Consider the following 12,761-nt stretch of genomic DNA (forward strand, 5'->3'; position numbering starts at 1 on the left):
CATGTGGGGGAGAGGTGTAAGCTCTTAAGGGCGAGAACCAGAAGAGACGGGAGGAGAGTGTGGGAATAAAGACAGGGTAAGGCCACGCAGGGCAGAGGGTGGTGAGTGGCGAGATCGCCACGCGGTGAGACTCGGCACCGTCGGCCAGCGGTGACCGGGCACGGGTGGAACGGAGAGCAGCGGTGGAGCTGCCGCGAGAGCAGCTGAAAGACTGCACAAGGAAACCTGCAGCGGAGCTGCATCGGAGTGGAGAAAGGCTACGGGAGCGACGGCAGCTGTCGAGCTGCCAAGCGGGGAGGCTCTGAGCGAGGGCCGTGTGGGACAAGTTGTAAGAACCCAAATAAAGGACAACGGAGACAGACACAGTGAAAGAGTCCTTTATTACACTGGTGTCAGAAGTGAAACGGCATGTCAAAACAGCTCAGAAGAAAGAATATTCCTGCGCCATCATCTGCTACATCATCCGACGACGACGACCTTCCTCAGGCGGTGGACCTGCCTGCGATGGAGGAGGAGATCCGTGCGGGAACGAGTACGGGTCCGGGAGTACAAGATGTCGCCGCGTCGGTGGACCCGTCCGCGCTGGAGGACGCGGACTTACGATGGAGACAGATGGCGGCGCAGCTGGAGACCTTGAAAATCGTGCTGGCGCAATTGTGCGAGCTCGTCACGCCGAGGACGGCGTCGGGGAGGGCGGGTGGTGATCTGCAGGCCGCCGCCTTGCCTGCGCTGTCAGCACCATCTGCCACGCGGCACGAAGACGCCATCTTGGGCGTGGCAGGGGAAGAACGGCGGGAAGCCGCCATCTTGCGCTTTTCGCGGCGGGGAGCCGCCATCTTGGACACGTTGCGATGCGACGCCATTTTGAATATGCCGCGTGATGAGTCATCTGCTGAGGACGGCGCAACAAGGAGTCGCAGTCGTCATCTGACAACCGTTAAAGAATTCTCCATCGGTGGCGATTGGAGTGCTTTCGCCTGCAGATTTTTGGCGGCGGTGCGCTCCGCCAGGTGGACTGACGCTGAGGCATTGGAGGTTCTACCAACTCTTCTCGACGACGAGTCGGTGCGATTCTTCCGTTCTATAAAGGCCGAGAAGAAGAAAACGTTGAGAGGAGTTTTCGACGAGATGGCAGATGCATACGAGCCACCGGATGATGCTCATCGCCGGTTTGTTCAACGCCAGCGAGCACCCGAGGAGTTGCCGGTGGCATACAGGGGTGCTGTCTTGGAGTTAGCCATGGCCGCATACCCGGAGACGGAGCCTGACCTACTCGAACCCCTCATTTTGGGTAAAATGCTCGAGCTGTCCCGGGATTTGGGGATCCATATGCCGGTGTGTGGCCACGAAAAGCTGACATCCCGGGCGGCCGCTAAATGTCTGGATGCCCAGTTCAATTTACGCCGCTGGAAGCAAGTCACGGCGTGAACGGGGGGGCCCATCATCGAGGGAGGTGCCGTGGGTTGGGATCCCAAGAAGGCGGTGTACGTTCCTGATGGGGGGGGCCCACAGGAGCCGACAGCCGCCTCTGCTCAGTGGTCGGCCCGCAGTAGACCGGGGCCGCGATCTGCGCCGCCGACACGGGAGCGTCGGGACGGGGGGCCTGCGGCACGGCGCAACGACATCGACTGCTTCCGCTGCGGTCGTAAGGGCCATTACGCCAGGGACTGCTGGGCCCGTATCCCAGGTCCGCCCCAGCAGGAGGCCTCGACAGCGGACGCGCCGCGGAAGGATCCTCCAGGACAGGCAAGTCGGTGCGCACCAGACACCCGGCAAGGCTTGACACCTCATTCATCACCATTGTCGCGCAATCCGGGTGTTGTTAATAACGGGAGGCCATCGACTGGGCCATGTCGCTCGGTAACGCAGTGGCGTAAATTGGCACGGCGGGTCGTCGCGGCCGCTACTGGTTCGTCCACTGTACCTGGTTCTATATAGGGGGTTGACGTACGCATTTTAGTGGACTCCGGGGCGTCCGCGACCATTATATCTCATGTAATTTTCCATCTGTTGGGCATCCCACCGGAGGCCGTGCGTCCGGTTTACGATTCCTGCGTTGCGGCGAACGGGGGGTAGTATGGGCATTGTGGGCCAGGTGGACGCCAATATATCTATCGGGGGAGTGTCGGCCTCGGGAATTGTGTTAATTTCGAGGTCCCTTGCGGTTCCTTGTTTGTTGGGAACTGATTTTCTGGCCAAAATGCCCATTCTAATTAGACTTAATGAAAACTATCGAATTACCGGGGGGTCGTAAAATTACATTTCTGCCGTCGCCCTGGGGGCGACATGCTCCGATCAGGCCAGGTGCAGGCGCTGTCCGAGGTATCTGTTGACATTCCACCTGGCTCACAGATGCTTATCCCTTTGCGATATCGGAAACCTGTGCCTGGTCGTAAAGGAGCACTTGGGGTTTTGTTGTCGCCGTCCGCCACCATAACGGGCGGATCAGCGCTCGTCGGGGCTCAAACTATTGTCCGGCCGGACCAGCAGCCATTTTTGCAGGTGCTTAATGGGAGTACGGAAAACGTGTGTGCCAGCTGGTACGGTTGTGGAACATGCCACTACGGCGTTTACGGCCCAGGATTATCTGGGCAGCCAGGTCATGGTTGCCGGTGTTTCTGGCCCTGGGGCCGCAGATAATCGCTGGATCGCCGAATTGTGCGGGGAAAATCTTTCCCTTTCCGGGGACCAACGTTGCGCGCTTCGTAAGTTATTGTTGAGTTATTCTGACGTGTTTAGCTCCGACGATTTGGACTTGGGACGCACCTCCCTGCTTTCCCATCATATTGACACAGGGGACGCTGCCCCTATTCGGTTGAACTCGCATCGGATGAGTCCGGCGGAGCGAGATCATGTTCGAGGGGCAGTGGATGACATGTTGGCTGCAGACATAATATCTCCATCTAACAGCCCATGGGGCGCGCCTGTTGTCTTGGTTTAAAAGTTAGACGGGAAATTGCGATTTTGTGTTGATTTTCGGAAATTGAACAAAGTGTCCGTGGCAGATGCGTACCCCCTGCCGCGTATGGACGATTCTTTCGATGCCTTGTCGGGGGCGAAGTTCTTTTCGACGCTGGATCTCTCTTCGGGATTCTGCCAGCTTCCCCTCGATGAGTCCTCGAGGGAAAAGACTGCTTTCCATACGCCTCAGGGGTTATTTCAATTTAGTTGTCTTCCGATGGGGTTGAATGCTGCCCCCGCCACATTTCAGAGGTTGATGGAACTGGTATTAACGGGGTTGCAGTGGGAGACATGTCTGATATATTTAGACGATATCGTCTTCAGCCGCACATTTGATGAACATTTACTGAGGTTGGAGGCGGTGTTCGCCAGGATGCGTTCCGCTAATTTGAAATTTAAACCTAAGAAATGTCACCTACTGCAACGGTCCGTGCGCTATTTGGGACATATCGTTAGTGTGGACGGGTTGCCACGGATCCGGACAAGACGGCGTGCGTCCATGACTGGCCAACCCCGGCCACGGTGGGGGATGTGCGTCGGTTTTTGGGGTTTGCCTCATATCGTAGGTTTGTTCCAAATTTTGCGACGATCGCGAGGCCTCTGCACCTCCTTACGGGTAAAGGACGGAAATTTGCTTGGGGACCGCCAGAAGAGGCGGCGTTTCAAGGCCTGCGCGATCGGTTGGCTACGGCGCCGACGGATTATCCGGATTTTGATCACCCCTTCATTCTGGATACGGACGCGAGTGACACGGGCATTGGGGCCGTGTTGTCTCAGTCCAAATGCGGACCAACCATCCGCCCAGCTGGCGCGGTGGTTGGACACGCAAGAATTTTCCTTCCAAATTCATCATCGGAAGGGGGTGCGTCACGCGAATGCGGACGCGCTCTCTAGGTTGCCGCAGCACACCCCCTTGCGCGTGCGCGTCCGGGACGCATAGGTGTGCGCCGATCCAGCATCCCCCTCAGCCTGTTGCGTTGGCGGTCGAGGTGCCTGAGGCTCCAATGGGGCCGGGACCGGCTGATGGGGTTTTGAATCTTCCAAGGGCTGTGTGGATTCGGGAACAAATGCTGGACGATTCATTGGGGACCTTACGGAGTCGGGCTGCAAAGGAGAGTGGGGGACCGGGTTCTGGGGGTACGCCGGGAACCGCTCTCCGCGATGGTCTGCTGATGTGGAGGGAAGGGTTACAGGAACGCTGGCGTCTTGTTGTACCGGCATCTTTGCGGTACGAATTGATTAGGACTCTGCATTGTGACACGCTCTTACATCTGGGGGTGCAGAAGACCCTATTGACGTTGCAGCGAGATTACTTTTGGCACGGCATGACAACAGATGTCGTCGGTCACGTTCGCGCGTGTCCCGATTGTGCCCGGTGGAAGCCGCCTAAACACCCATATGTGCCTCCGTTACAGTCTATTCAGGTGTCTCGAGTTAATGAACTGGTGGCGTTAGATATTTTGGGACCATTTCCGCCATCCGCTAAAGGTAATAAATACTTGCTAGTTGGGGTGGAGTACCTCTCCCGCTGGCCGATGGCCTGGCCCTTGCCTGACCAGTCGGCGGCGTCCATTACAGACGCCTTTCTATTCGGGTACGTTATGGACAAGGGGGCGCCGGAGAGGCTCCTCACAGATCAAGGCCGACATTTTTCTTCTAAATTGTTGGGGGAAGTGTGCGCGGCTCTGGGAACTAAAAAGATATGGACATCTCCCTACCACCCGCAGACGGATGGTATGGTCGAACGGCTAAATCTGACTTTGTCCGCAATGCTGTGTCACACGGTGAGTGAAAAACAATCAGATTGGGATTTGCATATCCCTGGGGTACTCTCGGCATACCGGATGACGCCGCATGCGTCTACAGGATATTCGCCGTTTTTCCTTATGTACGGTCGCGAAAACGTGCCGCCGATGGATGTGCAGTTGGGAACTGGAGTGAGGGGACCTACTAAGCCTCTTCCTGATTACATTCAGTACTCCGTTCGCTGCGTCACTGAGGCGCGGAAAGGGGCCCGCATGGCTACGGCCAAAGCCCAGGCCCGGAACGAACGGTGCGCTCGACGCTCTAAGGGGAAGTGCCCCTGGAAGGTGGGGGACATGGCCTGGCTGCATTGCCCACAGGTGCGGCCAGGGACCTCCCCTAAATTACATAAACCATGGCAAGGGCCTGTTCGGCTCATCGAGGTTCCCAACCCACAGTCTGCACGCGTTCGGTTCGGATCTCGGCGTTGGTACGTCCACACGTCTCGCTTGAAACCATATGTGGCCCCTCGAACGGATGCGTCATCCCCTGATGTTGCCTTGCCGGGGTCTGTTGCTGCCGACGCACCCTTGCCTGTGCCTGTTGACCCTGCAAGAGCGCCTGTCGTGCTTTTTACAGACAAGTCGGCCGTGACACTGCAGGAGACAGGGGACTCTGCTCGGGGTGGGCCTACCACGGCTGCGGGGACGCCGAGCCCCGCCGCCCTTCCGACCCCGCCGCGGACACGATTGCAGGACACCCCGGACTCTGGTCCTTCTGGGAAACGGGACCGTGGCGTTGGCGGGCCTCCAATAGCGACAGGCAGTCTTGATCCTGTCGCTCCTAAAACCTCGTCGCGTTCTCGGTCTGCAGGGGGGCCGCCGCCCGTCTGGGACGGGCCGGCGACCCGTACGCGGTCGAAGTCCCTTACTTTTCGTTGATTGATACTGTTCTTGTTGTTATATTTATTGTATGCTTCGTTGTCCTTGCATGTCTGATGGTTGGTGTTCGCTCGCATTACTTGTTGTTGTTCAGCCGAGGACGGCTGGAATTTTCTCCACGGGGGAGGGTGGTGTAATGCGGGCGTAAACGGCCTCGCGGATATGACGTCACGGGGGGAGGGGTTAGGTCACGTGGGGGAAAGGGGTAAGCTCTTAAGGGCGGTAACCGGAAGAGACGGGAGGAGAGTGTAAGAATAAAGACAGGAGGAGGCCACGCAGGGCAGAGGGTGGAGAGTGGCGCGATTGCCACAGGACGGGACTCGGCACCGTTGGCCAGCGGTGTCCGGGCACGGGGGAACGGAGAGCAGCGGTGGGGCTGCAGCGAGAGCAGCTGAGAGACTGCACAAAGGCGGAGAGGCTAAGAGGGAAGCCAGCAGCGGAGCTGCATCGGGAGCGGGGAGAAAAGGCTACGTGAGCGACGGCAGCTGTCAAGCTGCCAAGGGGAAGGCTCTGAGCGAGGGTCGTGTGGGGAAAAGTTGTAAGAACCCAAATAAAGGACAACGGAGACAGACACAGTGGAAGAGTCCTTTATTACATTAGTAATCTGGCGGGTTAAAGGCTGTGGCTATGCTAGAAATGTCAACTTGTAAGATCTAATTCACACTCGCATACCCTCGCAAGAACTAACACAATGGGGCCCATTTATTATCATAGTTTCACGTAACAGTTTATTAATTAAAAGACAGCTTTACAATATACAAAGTTTTTCAATGCAAGGGACTTTTTTTTTACAAATGTAAACGTTAGATAAAAACGCAACCGTGGTTTTAAGATGTGTTACGTTAAAGTGTGCGCGGCGAGTGGGAAATTGCACGTGCCAAGCATGACTGGAGGCGACTCGTGAAGGAATCTCCAGGCCAGTTGGGGGGGGCAGTTGCCCTCCAACGTCGTGTTGAATGGCGGCCGTTTGTTATTTGGCCGTAAAGACAAAACGCACAACCTGTTTGGGTGTCATGGAACTTATGTGGTCAAGGCACAGCTAAAACCTCATTCACAAAACCCTAAAAACACACACACGTGCACGCGGTTGTTATGAAACACACTGTGCACGTTCCGCCGGTGTGTATGTTCGCTATTTTACAAAACGAGCGATGTCATTTATGTTCCGGGCAATTAAAAGGACGGAACTCGTGCAAGCAGTGCTACATATCTATAACTCCTGCATGAGAGGCCAATTCCCCTGTACCTCGGATGAGCACGGTTGGCTACGTATGATGCGAAAGAAGTTCAACAAATGTACATACAGAGTTCAAAGGCTCTGCTGGTTGGCCAGCTCTCAGCCATTGCGGCTCTTGACGGGGATGAGCACAAGCTCCCCCTCCCCGTGTCACTGGCTGATCGCAGAGCGGACCTGCTGCCGAGCAGTCCAGCTGGCTGATCGCCGATTCAAGGGTAAAGGCGACATTCTCATTGAAAGAGGGGCCCCCGTTTGAAGACCCCTTGAAGGCAGAGGGGCCCGATGTGTGTAGAGGTCCGCGGAGGTTGAAAAGGGTCGAGAAGGGGGTCCCAAACAGCACAACGGATGGGCGAGGGAAAACTCAGTGGAGCTTTTTGAATCTTGTTCGCTACGAGCACACGTCACTGTGTTGCCAGAATAAATGACGCTCTTCCACCAGTGTAGGGCTGTTACAGAGGGGCTGTATGTGTAGGGCTGTATGCATAGGATCACACGGGTAACAAACACAGTGGGCGGGGCTCCGTGAGTACACGGGGAGGTGCCCGCAACGACGTCCGCACCGGGCGGCCTGGGGGGCTGCCCGGGGGGTTGTGATCCTCCGGGGGGTATAAATGGGGATGAGCCGGAGAGCTCGGGGTGGAGTTTTTAGAGTAAAAGGAGGGAAGACAGAAGATCGACTAGCTAGAGCCCTGGACTCCCCTGGGACGCCGCCCTTGTCAGGGCCGCGCAGGACCGAGCCAGTGGCGTGGTCCCGTGAACCAGAGTTAGTACTCTGGGACTCCGGGTACCGTAGCCCGACTGACCAGTGTCGGGCCAGATAGCCTCCCCTAGCCCATTAGTGGAGGACCAGGAGGTAGTGTCAGGGGTAGCTAGTAGAGTATTCCCAGCTATCCGGGTGAGGGGGCCGATACACCCCTCTAGTATTGTATGTCCGCAGTGTGACTACTTGTACGAATAAACACGTGTGCCTTACAACGGTGTCCAAGCGTCATCAACGGTACTTCATCTGGTGTCAGAACAACTACGAACATGGATACGCGCCAAACAGCTCGAGCCAAAGTACCGCAAGTGGAGGACACCGCTGAAATTGTCGAGCCCGAGACGGCTCAACAAGACATCGTGCAGCCGGGGCCGGACGCTTTCTTACCGGGGCATCGGCATGAAGAGGAGCCACAAACAGAAGGGCTGAGGCTGGCTCACGCAAGGCTGGCAGAGCTACTATACGCCGCTGCCGCCACGCTGGAGAACATCACGCGGCTGGGGGCTGGTGGTCCACCACGGGGCGAGGAGAGCCGGCGTCCGGAGCGCCTTCCCGCCATCTCCGAAGATTCAAACTTTGAAATTCCCGCCATTGCCACAGCGGCTGCTCAGGGCGTGGCCAGCCTGAACCTCGGGTCCGACGTCGGCCTCGCTGGGGCTGCCGCGTCATCGCCTGCGGAGGGAACGTCATCACGGCTGCGACAGGCGATACCATCTGCCGTTCGCGCCGAGGCACAGCCGAGTCACACAGACAGCAGCCTGCGGGGTTCCACGGCGACCGCTGCGCTGCACCAAAGACTGCCTCCGCTTAAAGAGTTTGTTGGTGCGGAGGGCGACTGGGGCGGCTTTCAACGACGCTTCCTCGCCCACCAAGAAATGGCTAAATGGTCGGATGCTGAAGCTCTCTGCGCGCTGCCGGCGCTCCTCGACGGCGACGCACTCGCCGCCCTCACATCGGCGCCGAGGGAGAAGCGCTCTACACTACCGATGGCGCTGCAGCTGCTGGCCGGGGTCTACGGACCTTCAGCGGAATGCAGGCAGCAGTTTTACGACCGCCAGCGGGGCGCAAAGGAGTCGCCCCTGGCGTACAGAACGAGTCTCCTGGCGCTGGCGAAGACGGCTTTCCCTCGCATGGACGAGGACGGCGTCGACGCCATGGTGACAGAAAAAATCCTCCTGCTGGCAGACGACCTGGACATCGCCGTCGTTGCACAGGACAACACGGAGATGGATTCCCTCCAAGCTGCGCGGCTCCACGCCAACCTGCTGTCACAGCGACGGAGGGCCAATAGGGCAGGGGCCGGGCGTGCGGCGGCTGCAGTCACCCTCCCGACGGAGGAGTGTTACGCCGTCGACCATCGACGGCAGCAGAGGACGGGAGCACGGTCGGGCCGGGAGGGAGCGAGCCGCTTCCACCGTCCGTCATCGCCGCCGGCGCTCCCGCGTTGCTTCAACTGCGGCGTCCGGGGCCATGTCGCCTCGGGGTGCCGCTCTCCTCGGCAGCGCGGGATGACGCCTCCACAGGACGCCGGCCCTCCTCCTCCTCCCAAGCTCCATCAACATAATCCGGCGAGTCGGGGCACCACACATGTTTGGCCTAAGCACACACCTGTCGCACACTCTCGCACCGTAACGAACGGGGGGCCGACATTGCGCTGCGACGGGCCAACACGCACCACTGTGGGGACTCAAATCGAACCCGGGCAGTGGTCTGTGTTAGCCCATCGCGTTGTGGCCGCGTCGTCGGGGTCGTCGGCCGTCGTGGGACACATTGACGGGGTTGAGGTACGCATCCTGGTCGACACGGGGGCATCGGCGACCATCATTTCCGAACTAATTTACAACATTTTACCTGTCCAGAGCCGTCCTTTACTGCCGGTTAACGTCCCATTCTATGCCGCTAACGGGGGCTCCCTTGGCATCATTGGACAGATTCGAGCGCAAATTTGTATCGGGAATATCAAATTGTCGGGCCCGATTTTTGTTTCCTCCTCGCTGGCGGTTCCGTGCCTGCTGGGGACGGACTTGTTGGGCAAAATGCCGATTCGTATTTTAATAGACCAGGGATGCATTGAGCTCCCGTCGGGACGGCGCATGGCGTTCCTGCCTTCACCTACTGCGACTCGGACGGCGTTCGTAACTATACCAGCGTCCGTCGTTAAAACAGTTCGTGTGCTGCCGGGAGCTCAAATGTTAGTGCCTCTAAAACTTCGTCGGCCCTTCGCTGAGGGCATTGGGGCCCAGGGAATTCTGCGAGGACCGTCTAGGGCCGGGGTTAGTGGACCGCATTTGATTCCGGCCCTGACCAGTCGTGAGGGGGGACGGGGACCCTTTCATCACGGTCCTCAATGTGGGGTCGCAAACAGTGGTAGTTCCTCAAGGGACGGTGCTTGCGCACGCGACGCCGGTGCCCTGCGAGGAACCGGTTGCGAATCATGTCGGCACTGCTACCCGGCCGCACCCACATTCGGACAGCGATGAAGGGTGGCTCGATGCGCTTTGTGCGGGATCGACGGACCTATCAAATTCAGAGCGCCAACAGCTTAGAACGCTACTGTGGGAATTTTCCGACGTTTTCAGTCGGAACAAATACGATTTGGGTTGCACTCATCTGCTGCGTCACCATATTGACACGGGTGACAGCGCGCCAATACGCCAGAATCCGTTTCGGTTAAGTCCCGCCGAAAAGGACCATGTCAAATCGGCTGTTGATGACATGTTAGCCACCGACATCATTTCTCCCTCTACCAGCCCTTGGGGAGCGCCGATCGTCCTGGTTAAAAAGCAGGACGGCTCGTTGCGGTTTTGCGTTGATTTTCGGCGTCTTAACAAAATTTCGGTTGCCGACGCATACCCGCTCCCACGGATGGACGAATCGCTGGACGCCTTGGCGGGAGCGCGATTCTTCTCCACACTGGATTTACTTTCGGGATTCTGGCAGCTTCCTCTGGACGATGAATCAAAACCTAAAACTGCTTTCCGTACACCGCACGGCCTGTTCCAATTCAACCGGTTGCCGATGGGCTTACACTCAGCGCCGGCAACTTTCCAGCGTTTAATGGAATTGGTTTTGGCTGGATTGCAATGGGAGTCGTGCCTGATTTATTTGGATGACGTTATCGTCTTCAGTAAAACTTTTGACGAACATCTCCAGAGGTTGCGGGCGGTTTTCCTAAAGATGCGGGCTGCTAATTTGAAGTTCAAGCCCCAAAAATGTCATTTGTTACGCGATTCGGTGCGTTATTTGGGGCACATCGTAGGGCGCTCGGGTATTGCTACCGATCCCGCCAAAACGCAGTGTGTCAGCTCCTGGCCGACTCGGTGGGAGAGGTCAGGAGGAGGAGGCTGCTTTTTGCTCCCTTCGGGACGCCCTGGTAAAAGCTCCCTTGATTTACCCCGATTTTTCAAAACCGTTTCTGCTCGACACTGATGCGAGCAACACGGGTATTGGGGGCGTGCTTTCCCAGGTGGTTGACGGCGTGGAACGGGTGGTTGCGTACGGCAGTCGGGTGTTGTCTCCAGCGGAGCAAAGATATTGTGTCACCCGCAGGGAACTGTTGGCAATTGTCTATTTCATCCAACAGTATCGCCCATATCTGTACGGTCGGCATTTCACCGTCCGCACAGATCATGCGGCACTGCAGTACGCCCTGCGAGTTCAACAGCCATCGGGACAATTGTCCCGATGGTTGGAGATCCTCCAGGATTTTGATTTCAAAACCACCTACCGTAAGGGCGTTCGCCACACCAACGCGGACGCTCTGTCGTGCATGCCAACCACCTCCGAATGTGCATGCCTCCTGGGGTCGGGACGTTGCAAGCCAGCAGAGGACATGTCGGTTCCGGTCCTGGCGGCCGCCGCCGACGACGAGACAGTTGTCCCTAATTCTATCGAACAACAGGGAAAAGATTCCCTGTTGGGTTTGCCCGTTCATGAATGGGGGCGCCTCCAGATGGAGGATACCTCCCTCCTCGCGTTGCGTCGTCGCGCCGGAGAGGCGGGGCAGGGGTCGGGTGATGCCGACGCATGGGAAATGCACGCGGGGTTGCTGATGCATTGGGACGGAAAATCCCATCGACACCGGCTGGTGGTCTCTTCTGGGTTACGGGGTAGGGTGGTGTGGGCTGCTCATGAGCGCCTCCTCCACCTGGGTACCCAAAAGACCCTCGCCTTGCTCCAGCGTGATTTTTTTTGGCAAGGCATGACAAGGGATGTCACAGATCTGTTGGCATCATGCCCTCGGTGTGCGCAGCGAAAACCACCAGCACGGGAGTCGAACCCGCCTTTGCAGTCTATCAGGGTCTCCAGAGTAAACGAACTTGTCGCGCTGGATATTCTGGGCCCATTCCCCGCCACCCCTAGGGGAAATAGATATTTGTTGACCGGGGTCGAATACTTTACGCGCTGGCCTATGGCCTGGCCCCTGGCCAACCAGTCGGCAGCAGCCATCGTGAAGGCCTTTGTCCAAGGTTATGTCATGGACAAAGGTGCTCCGGAGCGGCTGCTGACTGACCAAGGTAGAAATTTTTCCGGCAAACTCCTCCAACAGGTCTGTGAGCTCCTGGGAACGAGAAAAATTCGTACCTCTCCCTATCACCCGCAAACTGACGGGATGGTCGAGCGTCTGCATCGCACCATCACGTCTATGTTGTCACAGCAGGTTTCGGACTCACAGACCGATTGGGACTTGCAAATTCAAGGGGTCCTAGCAGCATACAGATTGGCCCCCCATGCTGCGACGGGATTTTCACCCTTCTTCCTCATGTATGGCTGCGAACCTGACCCACCTGTTCGGGCGCAGCTGCAGATCCCCGCGCCGCTGGGTAAAACTAAATTGGTCGACCATGTTAAATTCAACCTTGCAAAATTGACTGAGGCACGGGATGCTGCCATGCTAAATTCCGACCGGCGTCAGAAAGCAAATGAGCGCCTCAGACTGGGTCGCGCGCGCATGCTACAGTGGAAGCCGGGGGACAGGGCATGGCTGCACTGCCCCCAGGTACCACTCGCGACATCCTCTAAACTGGTGCGGCCGTGGCGCGGCCCTGTCGAGGTGGTCGAGGTTTTGCGGCCTCAGTGCGTTCGCATCAAATGGGGGCAGCGCCGGTGGTTTGTGCAC

Source organism: Lethenteron reissneri, unplaced genomic scaffold (genome assembly GCF_015708825.2).
Source record: "Lethenteron reissneri isolate LAM-NWPU_2019-01 unplaced genomic scaffold, ASM1570882v1 scaffold_1461, whole genome shotgun sequence".
NCBI lineage: Eukaryota > Metazoa > Chordata > Hyperoartia > Petromyzontiformes > Petromyzontidae > Lethenteron > Lethenteron reissneri.